Source organism: Erinaceus europaeus, chromosome 6 (genome assembly GCF_950295315.1).
Source record: "Erinaceus europaeus chromosome 6, mEriEur2.1, whole genome shotgun sequence".
NCBI classification, from domain to species: Eukaryota; Metazoa; Chordata; class Mammalia; order Eulipotyphla; family Erinaceidae; genus Erinaceus; species Erinaceus europaeus.
The window spans coordinates 43,042,741-43,069,725 of NC_080167.1; the positions used below are offsets into that span (position 1 = coordinate 43,042,741).

Consider the following 26,985-nt stretch of genomic DNA (forward strand, 5'->3'; position numbering starts at 1 on the left):
CGCAAGAACCTACACAAGGATCCCAGTTCGAACCCCTGGCTCCCCACCTGCAGGGGAGTTGCTTCACAGGCAGTGAAGCAGGTCTGCGGGTGTCTATTTTTCTCTCCCCCTCTGTCTTCCCCTCCTCTCTCCATTTCTCTGTCCTATCTAACAACAACAACATCAATAATAACAATAAAACAATAAGGTCAACAAAAGGGAATAAATAAATAAATATTAAAAAAAAAGAATTCAGGGCAACAAGGTCCAACCTGTATGACCAACGCCCATTTCACCGCTCTATGTCTGGAGTTTTCCTTTTTGAAAAAGAAAAATATTGTGAACTTTTAACTCCTCAGGAATATTACGGAGTTAAATACACTGTATATTTAAAACTCTGATCTATTTAAAATAAAACCTAAGAATATCAAAGGCCAGTATGTAAGCTGGAAATCTGGCACAAAGCACATAGGGTCAAACACTGTTATATTTTTTTTACCTTCATGAAGTAAAAAAAAAAAGTAGAGATTTGGGGACCAGGCAGTGCCTCAATGGGTTAAGCATACATGGCACGATGTGCAAGGACTGGCTCAAGGATCCTGGTTTGAGCCCCTGGCTCACCACCTGCAGGGGAGTCACTTCACAGGCAGTGAAGCAGGCCTGCAGGTGTCTATCTTTCTCTCCCCCTTTCTGTCTTCCTCTCCTTTCTCTATTTCTCTCTGTCCTACCCAGCAACAATGATAGCAATAACAACAATTATAATAACAACAATGATAAACAAGGGCCACAAAGGGGGGAAAATGGCCTCCAGGAGCAGTGGATTTGTAGTGCAGGCACCAAGCCCCAACAATAACGTTGGAGGCAAAAAAAAAAAAAAAAAAAAAAAGTAGAGCTTTATATAGCCTTCTTCCGCAAGCATTTCACTTACCTGAATCATTTGTTCCAGTATGCATGACTGAAACCTACCCTAATTAGAACAAAGATAATATTATGCTGCCTGAACATGTGTGCAAATCCAGCAACTCCCTTCTTACCACTTACTGTGTGAAAAAAAAGGTATTTTGTCTCCTGCTTCCCTACATGCAAGCTCTTTATTTACTGAGAATCTGCTCAGTCAACACAGAGCCCTCATATTTTGTCTGTTCCTGTTAATCCTTGGAGGCAGTAGGTTCCCAGAGTCTGGGAACCATGTCAGTCATTGTGTCTTTTGTATGTTAAGGACTCAACACAATGTTTAACTATGGCAGAAATGCTGCCACAGAATATGCCGGTTTACCTTCCTTAAAACTGAAACTGCCAATAATTTCAGGTTGGATGATTTGCAATATCCAAGTCATCTTTTTTTTTTTTTAATCTAGGTAAAAAATCTATGTAACAAAAACACTTTTCAAGCTAAAAATTCAGTAGCTATCATTTAATGCATTCATAAAGTTATGCAACCACCAGCTAGCTCTATTTAGTTATAACTATTTTTCACCACCCCAGAATGAAACTCTCTGCCAGTTAAACAAGTAACTTCCATTCCTACTTTCTTCAGTCCACAAATATCACCAATCTGTGTTCTGTCTTTATGGGCTTGTTGATTTGGGGCTCTTCCTATAGATAAAATATAATGTGTGGTATTATGTGTCTGGATTCTTTTACTTAGTATACTTTTCCAGGTGTTGTGGCATGTATAGGCATGTCATTCCTTGATGCTTAACATTTTTTCATATGTTTAGTGAACTCTTGGTATACCCTCTGTGCAAAAGAAGTATCTATTAAAGTTCTTTGTCCATTTTGTTAATCATTTCTTTTGTAGCAAAAAAATTTATTTTGCCTCGAGGGTTATTGCTGGGGCTCTGTGCCTGCACTACAAATCCACTGCTCCTGGAGGCCATCTTTCCCATTTTGTTGCTCTTGCTGTTACTACTTCTGTTGTTGTTACTATTATTGTTGTCATTGCTGCTGTTATTGTTGGATAGGACAGAGAAAAATCAAGAGAGATGGGGAGGCAGAGGGGGAGAGAAAGACACCTGTAGATCTGCTAGGCTGCCCATGAAGCGTCCTGCCGTCCTGCCCAGCCCTGCAAGTGGGGAGCCGGAGGCTCCAACCCTGATCATTATGGGCCCGTTCTTGAGCTTTGCACCATGTCCGCTTAACCAGCTGCACGACCACCTGACCCTCTCCTTGTCTTGTAGTAATTTTTAAAAGTCTGTTTATTTTCCAGAGCACTGCTCAGCTCTGACATACAGTGGTGCCAGAGATTGAACATTAGACCTCAAAGTTTCAGACATGGAAAACTATGGTGTAAACTGATGTGCTATTTCCCTGACCATCAGTTAGGCATTTTCAAGTAAGTAAATAGTCTTTCTCTAAACACACTGCCTCAAAAAGACAAGAAGCAAAGCAGTATGTTAGTAGTAACAACTAAGAGGTCATACATTCAAACCAGACTGTTTGGGCTCATTCAGCAATATACAAGTATACAAGGTACCTCTCTGGGGGTGGGTGGTGGCACACCTGGTTGAGGGTTCATGTTACAGTGTCTGAGGACTCAGATTCAAGCCTCTGGTCCCCACCTACAGAGGGGGAAGCTCCATGAGCAAAGAAGCAATGCTGCAAGTATCTATCTCTCCTTTCCCTGTTGATTTTTCTCTACCTAATATGTAAATAAATAAAAATATTTTCTTTAAAAAAGGTACCTCTCTGAACCACAAGATCCTCAGCAAAGTGGGAATATGAGTAGTAAACTTCAAAGATGAAGTTTTAAATAATTAATATCAAGTGCTCATTCAAAATAATAACTAGTAAACAATTTAATCAATTTGACCTGCATGTGATACAACATAAGAGATATAAAATCTTTCAAAAATCAATAGTTTGCATATTATGACATCGTGAAAGGTCTCAAATGATCTCAAAAGGATGAAAATCATTACACAAAATGTTTTCTTTCCTCTTTTTAGCAGAGGGAAAGTATCCCTACAATGTGGCACAGAAGGCAGAACTCACATCAGAGAGGAATGCTTAGTGTTACAAATACTAAACCATGACCAGACCTTCTGCCCCTTCACATACTTGTGAAAATGAAAGGGGAAGGAGAAAGTTTGGAGGCTGCTATATTTTACAGCTATGATTTCTATGAAATGCCTATCACTGTGTGGACAATAAACCACAGTGTATGGTTGATAAGTATCAAGACTCTTTTCCTTTCTATACACAGAAATTTCATTGCACCCAGAGGAAACGTGTCAAGCAATTTACTGCTCGGGTCTAAATGTCATATGTATCATTCTTCTAAGTCTATTTTGCTACTATTATGCTTCACACAATCTTTAGAAAAGAACATTAAGTATAACCTATGATACCAATCTACTATCTAAGTACAAAGACCCCCCCCCCCATGCTCCAGTTCTATCTTATAACTACCTGATGAAGGTTCTTCCAGGGAAGAGGTTCAATATTACAACCCATATACTCTGCTCCAATTAAAATTTCAATTTGAAATATGCAATTTTATACCTGTAATTCTTCCCATCATTGTGAATTACTTTAATAAGGACTGACGTCCACTCTTTATTTGAATTCCTTAGGGAAGTTTGGTTTTCTAAAAGCTTATGTGTCCCTTCCCACATCCCCTCCACCCACTCTGTTGAAACCTTGATGTACTAATTAAGTTGGATAGCAACCCATGAGTTCTGCAAAGGATAGATGCCAAGGAACTAGAGTCATGGGTGAGTTCATGTTTATCCTTATACTGGAACGAATGGATAGGATGGAAACCATGTTAGAAAGTGGTAAATCAAAAGGGAAAAATGTCAAAGTTAATTTACTGAGCAGAGAGAAAGAAAATTAGTGAAAAGTCTTTTATAGAGCAAAAAATATTCTCTCTCTGGAAAACCTCTAGTAATAATATACAAACTGGGCAAGTATATGAAGTGGGCATTAATGGCTGAACCTACTACAAAAAAATTATCTTCCTGGAAAAGCAAGTCAATACAAGTAAGTCATCAGAATATTTTAGCTCATTCCAGGTCAAAGCCAAAGGACATTTAGGAAACAAAATAATATAGTTCTTACCATGGGAAAGGATTTCCAGAGTTGAGTTACAGTTCTACAGACATGGCAAGAAACTTTAGGTCTTCAATTGCTGGACTTGCTTTCTGACATTTACAAGTGTGGCTATGCTCAATAAACAAGGGTCATTATGAACAAACAATTTTATACTCTTGGTGGATATTTACAAATTTGCTTTTTCTCAAAATGCAAATCATTGTATATGTTGACTGTAGTAATATGTAAGTATTTACTTTAAATTCTTAACACCAATCAAGCCTTAAGATGACTTGTTAAGGGAGTTGGGCAGTAGCGCAATTGGCTAAGCGCAGGTGGCACAAAGAAAGCCCAAGGACCAGCATGAGGATCCCAGTTCGAGTCACCGGCTCCCTACCTTCAGGGGAGTTGCTTCACAGGCGGTGAAGCAGGTCTACAGGTGTCTATCTTTCTCTCCCCCCGTATCTGTCCTCCCCTCTGCTTTCCATTTCTCTCTCTCCTATCCAACAAAGATGACGACAACAATAATAACTACAACAATAAAACAACAAGGACAACAAAAGAGAATAATAAATATTTTAATTTTAAAAAAAGATGAGTTGTTAGTTCTGGTAACTGCTATCTCACTCTTTTATCCTCTGAAGAGGTTAAATCTCCTTGCAAGGCTTAATTATATACATATATGTATAGATGATAACTCACTTCTATACAATTTATAGAAGAGATATTAGTGATGTAGATGCAAACACTGATTTTACTTACACAGTCATATTTTACTACATAACAGTATTTTTAAATAGCAGTGTATCTTTATTGCATCAAAAATTCCCAGCTACCTGTGGAAGTAGCTCAGCAAGAAGAGCACATACTTAGCATTCCTGTCACCACATATGACCCACCAGTGCTCTGATTCTGGTTGGTCTCTCTCTCTCTCTCTCTCCACATACACACACACAAACACACACACTATTGTCAATGAAGCTTGGGCCACAGAGGTGCCTTGGTGAGTAGAGTACATGACAATTTCTATTTGTGAGGTCCTAGGTTTAATCCCATGCACCAAAAAAGAGAACATGAACTCCATCAATGATGGAGTGGTATGTTGATGTCTCTTCCTCTTTTTCTCTAAAAATAAAAATGAGGCAAGATTCAGTGGCAGTGTATACACATTTATAAGATCTTAGGCTTGATACCTAATAAAGGACAAAGAAAATTAAAGCTAAGTTTCAAGATGTTTTTACATAAATTGTGATAGTATGTTTAGTATTTTGTTTTGTTTTGTTTCTGCTCTTTTACATTTTTATTCATTTTATTTTAATGAGAGAAAGACCAGAGCACTGCTCAGCTCTGGCTTATGATGGTGGAGGGGATTAAACATGGGACCTCAGAGTCTCAGGCATGGAAGTCTTTTGCAGAATCATTATGCAGTCTCCCCAGCCCTGCTCAGTATTTTCCTTCCACTGGAAGAGATAAAGAAAAATATGCCTTGGAAAAACTCAGTAATCAAATAAAATAACTGCTTTGGCATTTGAACAATCATCCACACATTAAACTCCACAAAAGATAGATTAGCAAATAACAATTAACAAATAATCTTTTTAGTATACCCTGTATAGCTATAATAAACTTTAACATTTCGTTCCTTGCTGAGGATCAAAATACTTGAAAGATTACTATTAACTACCTGAGTTGAACCACACTTTATTTTTTTTAATATTTTATTTATTTATTAATGAGAAAGATAGAAGGAGAGAGAGAGAGAAAGAACCAGACATCACTCTGGTAATGTGCTGCTGGGGATTTAACTCAGGACCTCATGCTTGAGAATACAATGCTTTATCCCCTGTGCCACCTCCCAGACCACGAACCACACTTTCAACTGCAGACCTGGAAGTACTTACAACCATCCAGGAAGACAGAGACATTACAAAGTCTGTGGAAATAAAGTATCTCTGTCTCTTCCAATTTTGCTGAACAAGATTTGCTAAGCAAACTTTCAAACATTCATTGGAGATACTTCTGGAAAATAGAAGGCAATTTACTGGCGGGTATGATTGTCAAGTGGGAGAATATGTCAATCACTTAATTACCAACTATTCATTGAGGAGAGCTTTAAAATACATTGCAAATAAAATGTGTAAATTAGTCATGAATCCCAAGTATATCATACTGTATAAAACACAAAATAAAAACCTTTTTTAAATATGCAATTTATTCAGAGGTGTTTTCTATCTTAAATACATTCTCCATGAAAAGCAATTTGTATTGGCCCAAGTTAACTATACCTTCCAGAGTCCTTTGAGGTTATTTATTCAAGAACAGAGTGATAATGAGATTCAGTCTACGCTAATATTACACAAAAATAACTAAGGAGACAATATTTTATTCAATTCTAGTACCCTCCTTAGTTTTTCATTGCTAGATTCAAACACAAGTCCTCTCACCAGTCAACAAAATAATTATTATCTTTAAATATGATATTTATAGAGTATGGATTTGCAAAACTGAAGATCAGCTAGCAAAATTAGATTTCTTCAGCTACATTGGCAAGTAATAGTGTATCCTGAATGGCTATTCCTTTCAAGATTCAGAGGGAATCAAAATTTAGTGTTATGTTTCATTTTTCAAAGGTATTTAAAGTTTTTAATTGAAATGATACTCACAAAAACGTAGTATTTATTTATTTATTTATACCAGAGCACGGTTCAGCACTGGCTTATGGTGGTGCCAGGGACTGACTCTATATCTTTGGAAGCTCAGGCATGAAAGACTACTATTACTTTAATTTTAATTTTTATGTTTTATTTTAGATACAGAGAGAGCTTGAGAGGGGAGGAGAGACAGAGAAAAGAGATACTTTGCAGCTCATCAAGCTCTCACCCCTGCAGGGTGGAACCTGGTGGCTGAAAAAGAGTTAACATATAAAGCCAAACAAATTGTTAATTAATCATGAACCTAAAGGCTGGAATATTGCAGATAAAGATTTGGGGTCTCTGTTTTGTAAATAGCTAGTAGGTCTATTTTAGGTATATTCCAAAGGGCCCATGACTTTATTAGTTTTTGCTTGAACCTGACATTTAATATGCAAGTAGACCCAGGTTATTGTCTGGGGAGATGACGTCATGGCTAGAAAAAGGGTTAGAAAGCTGGATCAGGAAAGAGAGTAGCTCCCAAATATGGGAAAAATGTATAAATATTTTTTTACTGTAAACCCCATCGATTTGATGTGGGGCCCATATTCAGCATAGGATCCTATGTAACCTCTACATCCCTGTAGATCCAAACTTGCATTCTGTGCTCATGAACATTCCGTGTTGCACCAATTTCAGGACCCATCTTCTTCAGGTGGTAGACAGAGTATGTTATCCAACCCCCCTTCAGATAAATAAATTTTTTTTAAAAAAGAAAAATGCTTCAAGTCATTGATTATTAGAGAAACGCAAATAAAGACAACAATAAAACAACCCCTCCCCTAAATAAAAACATTTTCAATGTAGTGAGAATTACACTTAAATATTATGGCCTTTTGTCATTGGTGCTGGTTAATGGTGGCTTTTCTGTTTGTTCGTTTTCCAGAGGGATAAAGAATAGGGAAGCTATCAAGGGAGGGGATTGGATACAAAGCTCTGGGGGTGGGCAATGTGTGGAAATATATCCCTCTTACCCTATAGTCTTGTCAAAAAGAAGAACACCACTCAAGTCTGGCTTATGATGAGCCAAGTAACTGAACGAGGGTCTTCTGATGCCTCAAGCATGACAGTCTGCTGCATTATATCTAATGCTTTCTCTTTAATGGTGACAAGTCAACCACTCTTGAGCTAAGATACACATACATAATAGACAGATAATGAATCTCCCAACTATATACACTTTCACCAAAACTGTTGGAAAGATATTTCTACTCAAATATAAAGTAAAAGGAGGGGGCAGGTAGTGGCACACCCAGCAGAGCACACATATTACAATTCTCAAGGAACCATGTTCAAGTCCCTGGTCCCACCTGCAGGGGAAGCTTCATGAATAGTGAAGCAGAACCATCTTTATATCCTCACTCCCTCTCAATTTCTCCAACTCAATAATAATAACTATAGCCACTGGGAGCAATGAATTCACTGTGCAGACACTGAGCCCCAGCCATAACCCTGGTGGAAAAAAAAATAATAATAATAAAATAAAATCTATGTAAAGGGAAAATTTAGAACCTTGATCTTATTATTAAAATATTAATTGGAGAAACACTGCATTATAACATTATGCGAGTTTTAGGCATAATCAGTGAAAACTGTGAAGCAGGGCTGCAAGTGTCTCTCTGTCTCCCCTCACTTATCTCAATTTCTGGTGTCTCTATTAAATAAAGATAATTTTTTTTTAAATTTAAAAAATACAAAAAAAAGAAAAGATGCTATTTTTCAGGATTTAAATTAATGGAGGAGTAATTTAAAAAATCAGTCTCCCCAATGCTATCAGTTTTATCGAGATAGATTTTCTAAACACTCTAGCTAGCAGCTCTCTCTTGTAGTCCCTATTGAGGCTTCAGGGAGGAAATATCCTTTTGCTTTCAAAGGGGGTGCTGTCTCTACTTAGTGATGTTTGTAAAAATGGCAGCAGTTTCCTATTTGAATGTTAATTACTGTTATGACACACAAGATAATTTAACTTGCCTCAGTAATTTATTCTTCCTTGTAATTAGATGTAGTAATTGGAAAATCTCCCAGAGTGTAACAACAGTTCCGAAGGTGAAATGGCAGAGGGAGGGAGCTTTCCCCACAGGATCTCACTATAAATTTAGGGCTGTAAGTTCAACTGGCAGTCTGCTGGATGAACCATGCCAAGGAACTGAGATACTCCTTCTGGAATCAAGTAGGTAGTACTCAAAAAGTTGGATGATAACAACTATATGCCACCAAGCTAGAAAATCTGGAAGATGGAAGAATTCCTAGAAACATACACCCTTCCAAAACTGCACCAGGAGGAACTACAGAACCTAAGTGGACCAATCACAGACAAAGAAATTTAAACTGTTATTAAGAATCTTCCCAACAACAAAAGTCCAGGACCAGATGGCTTTACAAAAGAATTCTACAAAACTTTCAGGAAATAGTTAATGCCTATACTTTTTTATATTTTTTATATTTATTTAATTTCCCTTTTTGTTGCCCTTGTTGTTTTTCATTGTTGTAGTTATTACTGTTGTTGTTGTTGATGTCATCCCTACAGACATCAACAACATCCTGGGCGGTAGCACAGCGGGTTAAGCGCAGGTTGTGATGCCAAGCACAAGGACCTACATAAGGATCCCAGTTCGAGCCCCCGGCTCTCCACCTGCAGGGGAGTCGCTTCAAAGGCGGTGAAGCAGGCCTGCTGCAGGTGTCTATCTTTCTCTCCCCCTCTCTGTCTTCCCCTCCTCTCTCCATTTCTCTCTGTATTATCTAACAACCACGACATCAATAACAACAGCAATAACTACAATAACAATAAAAACAAAGGCAACAAAAGAGAAAATAATAATTTTAAAAAATCATTGTACAAAAGTCAATGGCATTTCTTTATGCAGGCAAACACTAAGACCAAAGAAGAGGCTATCCAGAAATCACTCCCATTCACTGTTGCAGCAAAATCAAAGAAATACCTAGCAATAAACCTGACCAAAGTCGTGAAAAACTTGTATACTGAAAACTATAAATCACTATTCAAAGAAATAGAAAATGATATTTGAAGACTTAATATCATCAAAATGAATATTCTACCCAGAACATTCAAATTAAATACTATACCCATCAAAGTCCCACCAAGTTTCTTTAAGAGAATAGAACAAAAATTACTATCATTTATCTGAAACCAGAAAACACCTAGACACAAACACCATGCAGCCAAAGTCAGCCTCCAAATCCCCATATACAGGGGGAAAAAAACCACCTAGAATCGCCAAAATAATCTTGAGGAAAAGAAACAGAAATGGAGGTATCACACTCCCATATCTCAAACTATATTATAAGGCCATCATCATCATCATCAAAACAGCCTGGGACTGGAACAAAAATAGGCACACAGCCCAGTGGAACAGAATCGAAAACCCAGAACTAAACCCCCACACCTATGGACATCTAATCTTTCATAAGGTGGCCCAAAGTATTAAATGGAGAAAGAAAGGAAGCTCTCTTCAATAAATGGTGCTAAAAAAACTGGGTTGAAACATGCAGAAGAATGAAACTGAACCACTTTGTCTCACCAGAAACAAAAGTAAATTCCAAATGGATCAAGGCCCTGGATGTTAGACCAGAAACTATCAAATACTTAGAGGAAAACATTGGTGGAACACTTTCCCACCTAAACCCTAAGGACAACTTTGATGATACAAACTATTGCAAGGAAGACTAAAAACAAAAACAAAGCAATGGGACTACATCAAATTGAAAACAGGCAAAGAAACCATCACACAAACAAAGAGACCCCTCACAGAATGGAAGAAGATCTTTACATGCCACACACCACACAAGAGGCTAATAACCAAAATATATAAAGAACTCACCAAACATAGTAACAAAAAAGCAAATGATTCCACCCAAAAATGGACAGAGGATATGAACAGAATATTCACTACAGAGGAGATCCAAAAGTCTAACAAACACATGAAAAATTGTTCCAGCTCACTGGTTGTCAGAGAAATGCAAATAAAGACAACACTGAAATACCACCTCACCCCTGTGAGAATGGCATCAAAACTGACAGCAGTAATAAGTGCTGAAGAGGGTGTGGGGACAAACAAACCCTCCTACACTGCTGGTGGGAATGTAAATTGGTCCAACCTCTGTGGAGAGCAGTCTGGAGAACTCTCACAAGGTTAGAAAAAGACCTTTCAAATGACCCAGTAATTTTTCTCCTAGGAATATATCCTAAGGACTTCATAACAACCAACTAGAAAGATATGTGTACACCTATGTTCATAGCAGCACATTCCTAATAGCTAAAACCTGGAAGCAACCAGGTGCCCAACAACAGATGAATGGCTGAGAAAGCTGTGGTTTATTTACACAATGGAATACTATGCAGTTCATTAAGAACAATGAACCCACCTTCTCTGACCCATCCTGGATGGAGCTAGAAGGAATTATGCTATGTGAGCTAAGTCAGAAAGACAAAGACGAGTATGGGATGGTCCCTCTCATAAAAAGAAGTTGAGAAAGAAGAACAGAAAGAGAAGTCAAAGCAGAATCTGAGTGAGTTTGTAGTATGGCACCAAAGTAAGACTCTCTTACTGGGTGGAGGGTGAGGGTGGATGTTCAGCTTCATGGGGGTGGAAGTAGGGTTGGGACACAGACATTTGGTGGTGGGAATGGTGTTAATATGCACCCTTATTAACTTGTCTTACAAACCACTATTCAATTAATATGAGAGGGGAAAAATTGATCCAATGTCTCAAACTTTTTTGATGCATAGACCACAGTTCTGAGTATATGAATAAGGGCAAGTGACTGGCATACTTTAATGACAACTATTTAGTCATTATCAGGCCGTCCCATCCGTGAGTACCCATTCATTGGGGAAACTGACGATCCTTCCTAGCCGACTGAATCCACATGGATCCCAGTCACTTTCAAAGCCAGCAACAAGCAGCTCCTGACATCTTTCAACCTGACGCTGTTGACTGGCTATGGAAGAAGGGCAAACGCTAGAAGAAGAAGGCCGTCCCATCACCTGGGGCCCTGGTCAGGGAGTCCTGGGACTCCCACACAGACATGGTAGGCCTAGACCTCAAGTGGATTCATCTTACCACTGTCAGTGGTAATCTCCATCAGGATCAACATAAAGGGGTCCCTTTGTGGACCCCTTTACCTCAATGTGGATCAACAAGGGTAGGGAATGTTCCATTCTCTGAAGAGAGGTTAGGTAACATACGCTACCACTCGAGGATGATGGATCCTGAAATTGGTGCAGCCTGGAATGTTCCTAACCATGACCACAGAATGCCAGCTGAGACCTACAGGGATGCGGAGGTTACATAGGCTCCTGTGCTAACTATTGGCCTCAGCTCAAAGTTAAGAGGTTTACAGTTAACAATATTTATATACTTTCCCCGTATTTGGGAGATACTCTCTTCCCTAATCCAGCTTTCTAGTCCTTTTTTCCAATTATGACACCATCTCCCCAGACAATAACTTAGGTCACCTGCACGTTAGATGTCAAGCTCAGACAAAAACTATTGAGGTCATGGGCCCCCTGGAATATATGCAAAATAGACCTAGGAGCTTTTTCCAAAATGGAGACCCCCAAAATCTTCATCTGCAATATTCTTGTCTTTAGGTTCATGATTAGTCAACAATTTGTTCTGCCTTATATCTTAACTCTTTTTCAGCCACCAAGTTCCAGATGCTATCATAATGACAACCTGACGTCCCTGGGCATGATTCGACCAAGATGTCCTGGAGCCCACCTCCCAAGATCCCTGCCCCCCTACGGAAAGAGAGAGATGGGCTGGGAGTATGGATTGACCTGTTAATGCCCATGTTCAGCAGGGAAGCAATTACAGAAGCCAGACCTCCCACCTTCTGCACTCCATAATGACCCTGGGTCTATACTCCCAGAGGGTTAAAGAATAGGAAAGTTTTCAAGGGAGGCAATTGGATACAGAGTTCTGGTGGTGGGAATTATATGGAATTATACCCCTATTATTCTATGGTCTTATCAGTACTTTCATTTTATAAATAAATTTAAAAAAATGGATTATGCAGGAGTAACAGAGTGTCAGCTACGCTGAGAAGAATATTAAAGACTAAGGCTACATAAATCTCAGATGAAACCACACAGTGACATTTTAAATGCTCTAGCCTAGGAGCAATTCACATACCGTTCAGAGACTCTGAATAAGAAGTAAAAACCAAGACTATCATTGGGGGGGTGATGAGCATGATTGTGTTCCTTGACATTTGGAAGTAATTTCATGATCCCTACATTATACATCAGGACCAGTAGATAACTCACTCTGTAGAGCAGGTAATTTACCATGTATAAGACACTGGGCTTGAGTGCTGGTACCACACTGGACTATTACAGATAGTGGAAATGTGCTGAGAGATCTCTCATTCTTTCTGTTTCTCTTTCTCTGATCTCTTTCTGCCTCACTCTCCAAAATAAGAAGAGAAAACTGATTCAGGGATATCACACATGCATAAACCCCCAGTGCAAGACTATGATATATTATTTGAAACATGTACTGATACAAATGTATATTTATATGTTTATATACCCTTTATACAATATATACATAAATAGAGTACACAGGGGGTAATTTTACAACATCAACAATGATGAACAATTTTTCTTAATTTATATCCTGTGTTGTTAGACTTTTTTTTTCCCCTCCAGGGTTATTGCTGGGCTCAGTGCTTGCACCATGAATCCACAGCTCCTGGAGGCCATCCCCCCCCTTTTGTTGCCCTTGTTGTTGTAGCCTCGTTGTGGTTATTATTGCCATTGTTGATGTTGTTTGTTGTTGGATAGGACAGAGAGAAATGGAGAGAGGAGGGGAAGACAGAGAGGGGGAGAGAAAGATAGACACCTGCAGACCTGCTTCACCGCCTGTGAAGCGACTGTCCTGCAGGTGGGGAGCCGGGGACTCAAACCCGAACCCTTACGCCAGTCCCTGCGCTTTGCACCACATGCGCTTAACCCACTGCGCCACTGCCCGACCCCCATTGTTAGACTTCTTATACTTTATTTAAATAAAGTCCAGGTATCCAACTACCAGTATTTAGAGAATTCAATGTTTAAGTATTAGTGCTATAATTCCTTAAATATATCAACAATTTAATATTAAATATTTAGGTAATGTGTCCTTTCCCCAGTGAGATTATAATGTTTTTTTTACAGTTTGTATAAATTGATATACAACAAAAGTCAGACATTAGGACTGGCTGACATATCACTTTAAATTCCTTTAGTTTATAGGTTGCTTCTTCCACCTCCCTTTTTATTCAGTGCATTTTTTTCTGTTTATGTGTTTTCTTTTTGTTTTGTTCTGGGAGGGGAAGTCCAAGCACTACTCAGTCATTTATGATGTACTATTTTGTTGTGCCTTTTTGTTCTTCCTTTTTGTGATGCCAAGAATCAAACCCAGGACCTCACACATGTCAGACATGTGTTCTACTGCTGAGTCACCTCCCCAGCTTTTCAGACGCATTTTTTTGTTGTTAGTGAAACCAAGACATGTGGACATGCGTCCTGTACAGTTGCCCGGTCTAGATTCTTACAAGTTTAACGACCATGATGTTTAAATCTTTTTGTTCCTCTGCCCTCTATACCTCTTGTTAACTGGTAGTAAGAGAAAGAGGCCTGACTAGATTACAGTTTGACATTTTACAAGGAATGCTTTACAGGTTGTGTTCTTCATCAGAAGACACGTGATCTTGAGTTATTTCTCTGTACAATGTCACTAGCCAATGATGCTCACCACCTGGATCCACTAACCCATTAGCTGTTGTAACATGGTGAATTCTGTTTTTTTCTGACTCCTTCCTCATATGTTAGATAGATTATTTCTCTAAAGACTTTGTCACTAACTAGTTAACCTGAACAACAGTATGTAAATGACGGCAAATTAAACACTTGATATCTCCCCTTTGCACGCTAGATTTTCAAATAACAAATGGATTCCCTCGTATCATCCCCAAAATGACAGTGAGTGGCCTGAAAAGTGGCAGAGTGAATAAAGCATTGGAAAGCCAAGCATGAGGTCCTGAACTCAGTCCTCAGCATTGCATGTGCCAGAGCGATGCTCTGGTTCTCTCCACCACCCTCCAACCCCCCCACTTCACATTAAAGGAGGCTTTGGTGCTATGGTCTCTTTCACTCTTTCTCTGCCTCTATTTCCATCTAAAAAATAAAAAATAATTTAAAAAATAGAAAAACAAAAGGGAAGAGAGAACCAGAGCATCAAAAGGTTTTGCTTTTTCCCTGGAGATAAAGCAATTACTTATGTTATCAAAATTACTATTACCCAGAGTAAGCAAAAGTGCTCACCTGGATAAAGCTTCTACTTTCTACATTAGTGACCCAGGTTGAAGGCCAGACCCCACTGCATTGCAGCAAGCTCCAGTGCAATGGTGTCTTTCCTTCTTTCTGTGTTTCTCTTGGGAAAAACAAAACAAACAAGCAAAAACCCATTCTGGAGTGGTGAACAAGCAATGGGATAATTATTGCCACTCATATATCTGTTTGCATTTCTATCCTTGAGAAGTAGTGGGAATACTGACTTGCACGGTCAACAAATTAACAGTCTTACAAACAGAGGAGAACTAGTTTCTAGAGACTCCATTTCACTGAAATAGCCAGGCACAAAGACCCTTATTCAAACGCACATGAGGGAAACTTCACAAGCAGTGAAACAGAGCTGTAAATATCTCTCTCTCTCTCTCTCTCTCTCTCTTCCCTTCCTCTTAATTTCTTTCTGTTCTATCAAAACAAGTAAATAAATAGAAAAAATTAAAAGGAGTTAGTTCTGCCTATAATACTTTCTACATTCAACCTTCAAACAGTCACCCTATTTTCCTTTTAGTGGAAAGAAGTTCCCTTGAAATGATGTGCAACTTCTTCTTCTAGCGTTTGCTCTTCTTCCATAGCCAGTCAACAGGTCAGGTTGAAAGCTGTCAGGAGCTGCTTGTTGCTGGCTTTGAAAGTGACTGGGATCCATGTGGATTTAGTCGGCTAGGAAGGATCGTCAGTTTCCCCAATGAATGGGTACTCACGGGATGCACCACGAGAAGGTCGATCCAACGTGCAACTGAGATATAAGAAATCTATCTACTTAGAAAATTAATGAATAACTTCTTCTTCTTCTAGCGTTTGCCCTTCTTCCGTAGCCAGTCAACAGCGTCAGGTTCAGACTATCAGTTGACAGTCTTTCCAACCCACGAAGCTAAGAGTGCTAAAAAAATGATAATACATTTGATATATTTTTTTGGTCAGAAATGGGACTAAGAGACATAAAATAAGTTATATCATTTCATGAATAGCATTTTGGGTAGTCAAAGATCCCCTCTACATATAAATACAAGAAATCTCAGAATTTCTGTTCATGTTGGGTACAAGTATTCTCCTGACCTGTATAATTTTCTTTATAGAAGACAACATTCAAGAGGCTAGAAAAACCATGCACCAACTAGGATACATGCCTTGCTATAGGAACAGTCCACAGCAATCGGGTTTAAAACCTTTTATAAGGAAGGCACTTTCAAAGACAACTTTCCTTTTTTTCATTTTTTTAAATTTTTTGTCAATATTTTTATTTACTTACTTTGGATAGAGACAGAGAGAAATTGAAAAGGAGAAAAATAAACCAAAAGAGAGAGACTTGCAGCACTGCTTCACCACTTGTGAAGCTCCCTGACCACTAGCCTGTTCTTGCACACTGGAATGTGTGTGCTCAACCAGATGCACTACCACCCAGCCCCTCAAAGACAACTTTCTTCACCCTTCATTCATCTCATTTAGGGAACAGGATTTGACACACTAGTTTTTATTTATTTATTTTCTTTTGTTGCCCTTGTTTTATTGTTGTGGTTATTATTGTTGTCGTTGTTGGATAGGACAGAGAGAAATAGAGAGAGGAGGGGAAGACAGAAAGAGGGAGAGAAAGATAGAAACCTGCAGACGGGAGTCGGGCTGTAGCGCAGCGGGTTAAGCGCAGGTGGTGCAAAGCACAAGGACCGGCATAATGATCCCGGTTCGAACCCCGGCTCCCCACCTGTGGGGGGGTCGCTTCACAGGCGGTGAAGCAGGTCTGCAGGTGTCTACCTTTCTCTCCTCCTCTCTGTCTTCCCCTCCTCTCCATTTCTCTCTGTCCTATCCAACAACAACAACAACAATAATAATAACTACAACAATAAAACAACAAGGGCAACAAAAGGGAATAAATAAAATAAATATAAAAAAATTAAAAAAAGAAGAAGAAAGAAAAGGTCGCAAAAAAAAAAAAAGAAAAGAAACCTGCAGACATGCTTCACTGCTTGTGAAGAGACACCCCCTGCAGGTGGGGAGCTGGGGGCTCGAACCAGGATCGTAATATCGATCCTTGCACTTTGTGCCATGTGCACTTGACCCACTGCATTACCGCCTGACTCCCCACATGCTAGTTTTATTATTATTAGTAGTAGTATTTTTCATTGAGAAACTTGGAAACAAGTAATAAACAAAGTAAGGAGAAATATCAAGTAAGTCCCCAAAATATGCAAATACAAACTCAGATAAAGTCCATTCAATATTATTTAATTTGGCAGCTCTAACCATGTAGCTGAACATGATAAAATTGGTTTAACATTAAAAAAAATCAGAACTATACAAGTAATCCCTTAATTATTAACATACAAAGTTAGAAGCAAGGTGAGGATATGCTCAAAATGCAGATAGAATTTCATTTCTTACAAAGTAATTCAAGAAAATGAAATAAATATCCTGACTGACCTAAATGTGTTTAGGAGGGGAAAAAAAAGTAGTTGGGTGTATGTTCTTGATATAAACCATCAAAATAATAAGCCCGCTAAATTGCAGCCATCAGTGAACTGAAGTCCTAGCTCAAAGACTATGAAAATTGATCTGCTCAAAATGAACTTGCAAAGGAAACAGGTAACAGAGGTCAGTTAATTATTGGTGAGGAGGAAGTCTCTATTATTTGACTAGCTAATTTAAATTAATATCCTGGAACATTAGCAGGTTAAAGGGCCTTATGAAAATGACACATAGAAAGAAGCAAATGGGGTAGAAACACCAGTATTTACACCTTAGTAATAGAAAGGTATTATTAGGAGGATTTACTAGGTGCTAATATGACATATTATATCAAAGACAAAACAGCTAGCTTTTATAAATGGTGAGAAAAAGGCACTAGGCATAGGAATAAAGCCCAAGAACTTAAAATAGCTCTATCTACGCATATGCACAATTTAAGTCAAGTGAGTCACCCCCAAACCCATGGAAGATCGTGTGTGTGTGTGTGTGTGTGTGTGTGTGTGTGTGTGTGTTGTGTGTTGTGTGTCTTTTTACTCCCTAAGAGGCAGTACTCAAATAACAGCAAACCAGTAAAGTCAATTAGGTAGAAAAACGAAGAGTGAGAAGAATATAGAACACTCATCCATTCTGGGAGATTGTTACATATATTGAATCAATACACCTTAATCCAGAGTCATCCTGGCCTTTAAATCCAAAGTGCTAGTAAAGCAAGTTCATTGCGCCCCCCCCCCCCCCCCAGTAGGAAGAAATTAGAACAGATGGGAAACAATGAGTCTTTCTAACTAGCCTCTTCTTAAGTTAATATACATATTGGCACTATCTACCTTACCAAGGCTTGGCGGATGTTATGGACTCTGATTTTTTCCTCTACCAGATCACTGCTCAGCTCTAGCTTATGGTGGTTTGGTGGTGCAGGGAACCTAGGACTTGGGAGGCTCTGGCATAACAGTCTCTTGGCATATCGATTATACTATCTCCTCAGCCTCTTGATCTGTGCTTTAGATATATGATTTATGCTTCTAAAAGTATCACTCTGTGTTGTAGCTTAAACGCATCCTTGTAAACTCCCAGTGTAGCTAAAACTTGAGAAGGTGCCTCTAAGAACATAATTAAAGTTAAATGTGTTCATAGGGATAGGGTTTTGATCTAGCAGGATAAGTGCACTTTTAAGAAGAGACACCACAGAGCTTATCATCTCTCACTGTGAGTACACACAAAGAAAAGACTGTGAAGACACAGCAAGAACCTGATGTGAGCAAATCCTCAGTAGAAGTCAACTCTGTTAAGGAATAAATTCTTTAAGGTAAAATCTTGAATCTCAAATTTAAAAAAAAGTAAAATATTTTGCTTAACTCATTAAGTAGGGAACCAGTAAAGAGTTATATATGGTTCAAAGGAGAATCCAAAGTAGAAGCAACTGTATAATAAGCACCAAAAGTGCTATGAATGCTAGACAGAGGCAAATTGGAAAAGTTGTTGGGAGCTGGGCAGTAGTGCACCAAGTTAAGCTCATATAGGGCAAAGTGCAAGGATCCGCAGAAGGATCCCGGCTAGAGCCCCCAGCTCCCCACCTGCAGGGGGTTGCTTCACAAGCAGTGAAGCAGGTCTGCAGCTGTCTGTCTTTCTCTCTCCCTCTCTATTTTCCCCTCCTCTCTCAGTTTTTCTCTGTACTATCCAATAAAACAGGAACAAAATGGTCACCAGAAGCAGTGGATTTGTAGTGCTGGCAGAGCGAGCCAAAGTGATCACCCTGGAGGCAAAACAAAACAAAACCCACTATTCAACAAATGTAGAGCAGTGTAATATATTGCATTTTTATCATTATTAACTTGTCATGAAAAATAGTATTTGCCTTACCCTCTGACTTTTACAACACAGATAATTACAAAAAGATAATAGCTCAAAGACAATGAATGACAGAATCTAATTGGTTTAAAACATGCAGTACAACCACTCTTACTTTATTTTATTTATTTTATTTTTACCAATTTCAAAGCCTTTCATAACTTTCCTTCAGTCTTTCAACATACACAAATGCCACTAACCTAAAGAGCAACATGGTGAATATGCTAAGAAGGACTCAGAATTCTTGTTTAATTAATTCCAATTAATTTCATTTAATAAAACTTAGAAGCAATAAAAACTCTGCTCATGTTGGTGTTGGTCCACTGTCAATGCTCTCCCAACCTCAGAGCTCCTTCTTAATATAATAATCCCTTGAGGGCAAGAGATTCAGAAGTGTGTGTGCACGTGCAGTGTGCGTGCATGCGTGTACTTTAGTAATTTAATAGTGATTTATATAATTACAGGATAACAGAGGTACAATTCCACATTGTTCCCACCACCAGAGTTCTGGGTCCTCATTCCTTCCATTGGAAACTGTAGTGGTTCTCCCAAGCAAAGATACTGGTTGACTCTTACTCTTATAACAATCTATCTACCTATCTATCTATCTATCATCTATCTATCTATCTATCTATCTATCTATCTATCTATCTATCTATCTATCTACACTTTTGCCATTTTTTCCTATGGTCCTGCCTTCTCTTCCTTCCTCCCCCGCCCCTTTGTTGTCCTTGTTGTTTATCATCCTTGTTGTTATTATTGCTGTTGTTGCTGTCGTTGTTAGATAGGACAGAGAGAAGTGGAGAGAGGAGGGTAAGACAGAGAAGGCAAGAGAAAGACACCTGCAGAACGGCTTCACCACCTGTGAAGCGAACCCCCTGCAGGTGGGGAGCCGAGGGCTCGAACCTTACGCCAGTTCTTGCACTTAGTGCCATGTGTATTTAACCCACTGTGCCACCACCCGGCTCCCTTCTCTTCCTTTCTAAGTCATACTTACACCTATCATTACATCTGAATGTCCTCCCTTTTTTCCTCTTCTCTCTCTGGGTCCTGATGGAATTGGGTTCCAGAGCCCTTTGCTCATCTTCCCAGAACTGTGGTTTTTATAACTGTGCTTGAGAAGGCAAAGTAATTTCATGAGAAGGAACCATTCTTTTTCACTTCATTGCCATGTTTTTACTCCTACCTAGAGAAAAGTACTTTCTTATCTTACATGTATCTACAAATACATTACCAACGTCTTTTTACAGATAAGAAAGCAGAAACTCTAAGAAATGCTTTTTTCTCAGAGCAGTTCAGCTATTGATAACAAGGGGGAAAATATCAGGACCAATTATTCTGTAAGGAAGGAGGGAGGGAGGGAAAGAAGGGAGAGGAGGAAAAGAAAGGAGGGGGGAAAGAATAGGGAACTGAAGAGATGGAAGGGGAAAGAGAGTAGAAGGGTTTTTTTTTCTTTTGGTATAAAGTTACCAATAATACTCACTAATATCTAGTTCTGTATTTGAATACTGTATTCTGATGGCAAAATACACTGTCATACAATAAAGAAAAGATACATAAGAAAAAAACAGGAAAGATGAAATGTTTTAGTTTCCAAAGACACAGGAGGAGAAGCTAAGGAAGTGATTACAAACAGATGTGTTTTGAGAGATACCCTCGACTGTTTCAAATATCTCCCTACAAATGGGGCAGCTCAGTCACTTAGGGTGGCTGCCTTCTGAAAACTGTCAGACGTTTCAAGGGCAGAATAAAGAGAAGGATCTGATATACACGCTGCAGTTTATTTTTGTATGTATCATGGTAGCACTTTGTGGCTTCGAGACAAATTGCAACTACATCACATGATGCTTTTAAAAACCAAATGACTGAAATAAAAACTTCCAAGATACAACAGAGTCAGCTATCTGTGCTTAGGAGAGGTATCTATCTCTATAAACAAACTAATTCTTTCCTTCTCTTTACAAAAGATTTACTTATTGATTGATTGGTTGGTTGGATGGTTGATTGATTGATTTATAAAATGCAAGTAGTGACAAGACCATAGGATAAGAGGGGTACAATTCCATATAATTCCCACCAGCAGAACTCCATATCCCATCCCCTCCTTTGAAAACTTTCCTATTCTTTATCCCTCTGGGAGTAAGGACCCAGGGTCATTATGGGGTGCAGAAGGTGGGAGGTCTGGCTTCTGTAATTGCTTCCCCACTGAACATGGATATTGACTGATCAATCCATACTCCTAGCCTGACTCTCTTTTTCACTAGTGTAGTGGGGTTCTGGGGAATTGGAGCTCCAAGACACATTGGTGGGGTTGTCTGTCCAGGATAGTCTGGTTGGCATCACGCTAGCATCTGCAACCTGGTGGCTGAAAAAGAGAGTTATCATATAAAGCCAAACAAACTGTTGACTAATCATGAACCTAACGGCTGGAATAGTGCAGATGAAGAGTTGTGGGGAGGGGTCTCCGATCTGTAGATAGCTAGTAGGCATATTTTAGTCATATTTCAAAGGGCCTGTGGCTATACTAGTTTTTTTTTTTTCCCCTGAGCCTTAAATCTGATACTCTATGCTACACCTGAGGAAGATGGGTCCTGATATTGGAGCAGCTTGGAATGTTCTTACTCATGACTACAGAATGTGAGCTCTGAGCTACAGGGATGCAGAGGTCACATAGGCTCCTAAGCTGAATATGGGCCCCAGAACAGATCTAATCGATGGGGTCTACAGTCAACAATATTTATATACCTTTCCCATATTTGGCAGCTACTCTCTTCCCTGATCCAGCTTTCTGGTCCTTTTTCTAGCCATGACATCATCTCCCCAGACAATAACTTGGATCCACCTGCATATCAGATGGTTCTACCTAACGCTTACATTTTTTTTTTTCAGACTATCTAGGTCAATAAATGTAACTCCCATCAGAGCCACAGCCTCAAAAGTAATGTAGAGTAATCCTTAGATGAGTAAATTTTTGAATCTGAAATGCAGTATATGAATTCCAGTTTCAGTAACTTGGAGGCAGGACCTTAGCCAAGTTTTATTCTTTCTTTTCTCTTTTGCTTCAAGGGTTATTGTTGGTGCCAGCACTATGAACCTATTGCTCTTAGTGGCCATTTTTCCCCCCATTTTATTGGATAGGACAGAGAGAAATCGAGAGAGGTGAGAGATAGGGGAAAAAAAAAAGATAGACACCTGAAGACCTGCTTCGCCATTTGCAAAGCATCCCCCCGAAGGTGGGGGGCTAGGGGCTCGAACCCAGATATTTGTGAGGGTCTTTGTGACTTAGATTATGTGCACTTAAACAGATGTGCCACCACTTGGCCCCCCTTCACCAAATTTTATAACCTCTCTGAATCCATTTCCTCAAAATAATGCTTTTTAAGGCTGAGGTGAGGATTAATTGAAGTATCACAGAGCCTCTTAAGTAACAGAAGGTTAATTATACCCTTCACAAAAGTGTGAGAAGAGGCAAGGAGGAGCTGAACACAAGATTCATTTCCAGTGTGGAAGCATATTGATTTCAATCAACAGTTAACAAAACTAAATAAAAAAATTTTTTTCTTGCCCTACAAAAGAAAAAGGCAACAACAACAAAATAGCAGTGAGAGATTAGTCACAGTCATGATTTTCAACTCAGCTATTCTTTTTTTTCTAAATACTCTTTCTTGGTTTAAGGCATTTTCAAGGGTCCAAAAATAGAACAGAAACAGAAAAGAAAATGTAGAACTCAGAAAAGAAAGAAAGAAAGAGAGAGAGAGAAAGAAAGAAAAAGAACCAATTATCAGAAAACTGCAGCAAATTTTTCCTCATAATATTAGATTCAGAAGGTGAGCTCAGAACAGTAGGTAACACTGGTTATGAGATATCATTCCACATATACTCTCGAAGCTGAACACCTTGAACAAGATCAGGGAGGAATTGTAGGAAACGGATGGAAACACATTTCATAATTCTAGATGTAACTGTTTCACACAGAAGCCTAAGTAGTTTGGTACTAACTAAAGAAAGGCAAATCAGAAGTGCTCCATGGAAACAACAGATATTGTTTATTTTGAAATCAGTGCGGGAACCTTCTGCCATGGCCTGATGTAGGCATTTTCAGATTTCCTATCCTGGATCCCTCATGATTCATCCTCATTTGTTAGACCCTCAAATAATGGGCTTGCCTAAAACCATCACCACAAGTTAGAACAAAAACAAAACACCGGAGGACTAGTCTGTGGTATTTAAAAAAAAAAAAGAAAGAAAGAGGGGGAAAAAAAGGCAACATTTTTCTTCATGATTAACCTTGGGTGGCTTCTACAAGTTATATAGCCTTTTTATTGCTGCATACGGACACTGCATTATGAAAGAATATTTTCAGGCACAAAAAAATAAATTCTATATATTTGAATGGAATAGTTTGTTTTTATTTTAATACTGCTCAACTCTGGCTTATGGTGGTACTCCGGACTAAACCTGAGACTTTGGAGCCTGAGGCACGAGAGTTTCTTTGCGTAACTATTATGCCATCTACCTCCACCGCGCCTCCCACCCATGGTGGTTATTCTCAGGAGGCTGGGGGGGAAACAGAATTCTGGTGCTGGGTTCACTGTGGAACAATCTATCCTCTGTAAATTTACAATTTTGTAAATCTCTATTGATTACAAATAAAAAGCTTGCAGATAATAAATAAATGCAGTTGTTAATAAAATAAAGAATAAATTGAGGGGGCTGGGTGGTGCTGTATCTGGTTAAGCACACATATTACCATGCACAAGGCCCAAGGTTTGAGCACCCGCTCCCCACCTGCAGAGGGGATGCTTCATGAGCAGTGAGGCAAGTCTTCAGGTGTTTCTCCCTCCTCTCTCAACTTCTCTCTGTCCTATCAAGTATAACGGGAGGGCGGGGGGAATGGCCATGAGAACAGTGGATATTTGAGGCCCAGTGACAACCCTGGTAGAAATAAAAAATAATAGTAAAATTGAATTTAAAAAGAATGGAGATTAGCTTTCCCTTGGTAAAAGGAGAAAAATAAATCATATTATGATCTTTATTTCTTCTTGGCAAGTGGAATACATTCATTATATTCCTAATGATAACATGCAAAGTCAAAATAAAAATGCATTTCAACTGACAATGAGAGTATTTAATAAGTAGAGAAAATCTTTGAGAAGTTCTAATAAGCAGAATCAAATTAGGAACAAAAATATGCTGTGACAGGAAGACAGTTTGCCTAGTGGGAGCTCATGCCTAAGTTCTAGCCCAGCACCGGGTGGCAGTTCCGCCAATGAGGGAGCAGTGCTCTGGTGTCTCTCTCCTCAATGTCTCTCAGAAAAAGAAAAGAGATCCTTCTCTTAACTTCTAATTTTATAAATCACTATTTAGTCAATATATGAGGAGGGAAACAGATTGAATATTTCAAGTTCTTTAACTGCCTACACTTCAGTTCTGAGTATATACTCCTGTAGTCTAGTTATTTAGTGTTTCATAAACTGACTGAATTATGACACTGGGCTTAAATTACTAAAACATTTCTAAAAATAACCTTTTATTTTTTCAAATGCTAAGATGCCTACAACCCTAGACCAGATAGGTATCATCTTATATACTGGCTCTCTCAGTATCTAAGATACAGTTTTTAGTAGATAGTGTTAAATGACAAAATTCATGGTGAGGGTCAAGTACAGTAAATCCTAACTATGGAATATTCAAAGTAAACCAAACTCACAAGTAATTTGATTATAATAATAATTATCTATTGCCTTCTTAAACTCTAAGACTGCCAGGAACCTTCCCCATTATCTTTTTAAAAAAATTTTAAGAATATTTATTCATTCCCTTTTGTTGCCCTTGTTTTTTTATGTTGTAATTATTATTGTTGTTGTTGGATAGGAGAGAGAAAAATGGAGAGAGGAGAGGAAACAGAGAGGGGGAGAGAAAGACAGACACCTGCAGACCTGCTTCACCACTTGTGAAGCAACTCCCCTGCAGGTGGGGAGTTAGGGGCTCGAACCGGGATCCTTAATCTGGTTCTTGCAGTTTGCACCACCTGCACTTAACCCGCTGTGCTACCGCCCAACTCCCCCCAACCATCTTTAAAATCTGTATTTCTCTCAGTCCTGGAACCTTTTCAACTTTGCTTGTATTTCTTGATGCCTCTCCTCTTGATCCTTTACCCTGTTATACAACTTGTGCTGACCTCAACTAAATCAACGCAGTCAGTGTCACCATGCCACATTATGCTGCCACTGCCTTTTTACTTCTGATTATAACCAGATACGCCAAGCATGAGATATCAATCTTCCAACAACCTGGTGGGACTTCTCCTAACAAAGGGGATAGTGTTAGGAATTGTCCCACTTCAAATGGCATACCCTCTAACAAAATTACAGACCCTAGATACAGGGTAGGGCCAAAGAGGCTGGGTACATGTACCATAAGTTAGGGGCAACTGGAGGGTCTGAGAGTAGCACAGCAGGTTAAGCACACATGGCATGAAGTACAAGGATGGGTGCAAGGATCCTGGTTCAAGCCCCCAGCTTCCCACCTGCAGGGAGGTCGCTTCACAAGCGGTGAAGCAGGCCAAAAAAAGTTAGGGGCAACTACTACATACTTCAAAGTAAAAGTGCTTAATCATCTGTTATAATTTGTCTAATCAAATATTGACTACTTAGGGCTCGTCTCACACACTCTACTTCCCTCAGTCTTTCTATCTACTCAGCTAACTATACAAAAGAAACTAAGATATATCTCTCAATCTCTTCTGATAGCATCAGCATCACTGTCACCCCTTGATAATCTTTAAAAGAAACACTATATACAATAGGCCAAGAGATATACTGGAATATATATGTATGTAAATATATGCTAAAAGACAATTATTATCCCTATGCAAGCTCTGTTAGAATCATCAAACAAGTAAATGCAGTAAAACTCAACATTAACTTAGACTCCACTAAAATCTGAGGTGTATTAACTACTTAACTTGAGACCAGGCCCTGTAAACCTAATACTGGTTTGGATTATAGTAAATGACACTCAACACTTTAACAACTGGAAGAAAGTTAAAAAAAAAAAATTAGTCAGGAGGTAATTCATCATTATTGCATATGCACAAGGGTCTACATTCATTTTCCAGCTAAAAAACAAATAACCAAAAATGTTAAGAAATTGAGAGGTAGGATTAAGTTTTTTTTTTTCCCTTCTCCTTTTTTAAAAACACATTTTGGAAGTCAGGCATAGCACAGTGGGCTAAGCACAGATGGCGCAAAGCGCATGGACCAGCATAAGGATTCGGGTTCGAGCCCCCCGCTCCCCACCTACAGGGGAATTGCTTCACAGGTCTGCAGGTGTCTATCTTTCTCTCCTCCTCTCTCCATTTCTCTCTGTCCTATCCAACAACAATGACATCAGTAACTACAACAATAAAACAAGGGCAACAAAAGGGAATAAATAAACATTAAAAAATAAAGATTTCATTTATTTATTAAAAAAACACATTTTATTTTTTATTTTAATGAGCGTGTGTGTGAGTGCGAGAGAGAGAGAGAGAGAACCAGAGGTAGAGAGAGAGACTGAGAGAACACTAGAGAGAGAGACTGAGAGACAAATGCACTGCTCAGTTCTGTCTTATGGTGGTTGGGA

General features: G+C 38.9%; 1 protein-coding gene and 1 long non-coding RNA gene across 2 annotated transcripts in view; both read right to left on the bottom strand.

Moving 5' to 3' along the window:
- The window catches only part of SMYD3 (SET and MYND domain containing 3), a 630,991-nt gene that overhangs the window by 464,478 nt on the left and 139,528 nt on the right, over positions 1-26,985 (bottom strand). The window lies entirely within an intron of this gene.
- LOC132539012 (uncharacterized) lies at positions 16,524-17,361 on the bottom strand. Its single transcript, XR_009550323.1, has 2 exons — positions 16,996-17,361; positions 16,524-16,653 (listed from the first exon to the last, which is right to left on the bottom strand). It is a non-coding gene; the product is annotated as an uncharacterized LOC132539012 (long non-coding RNA).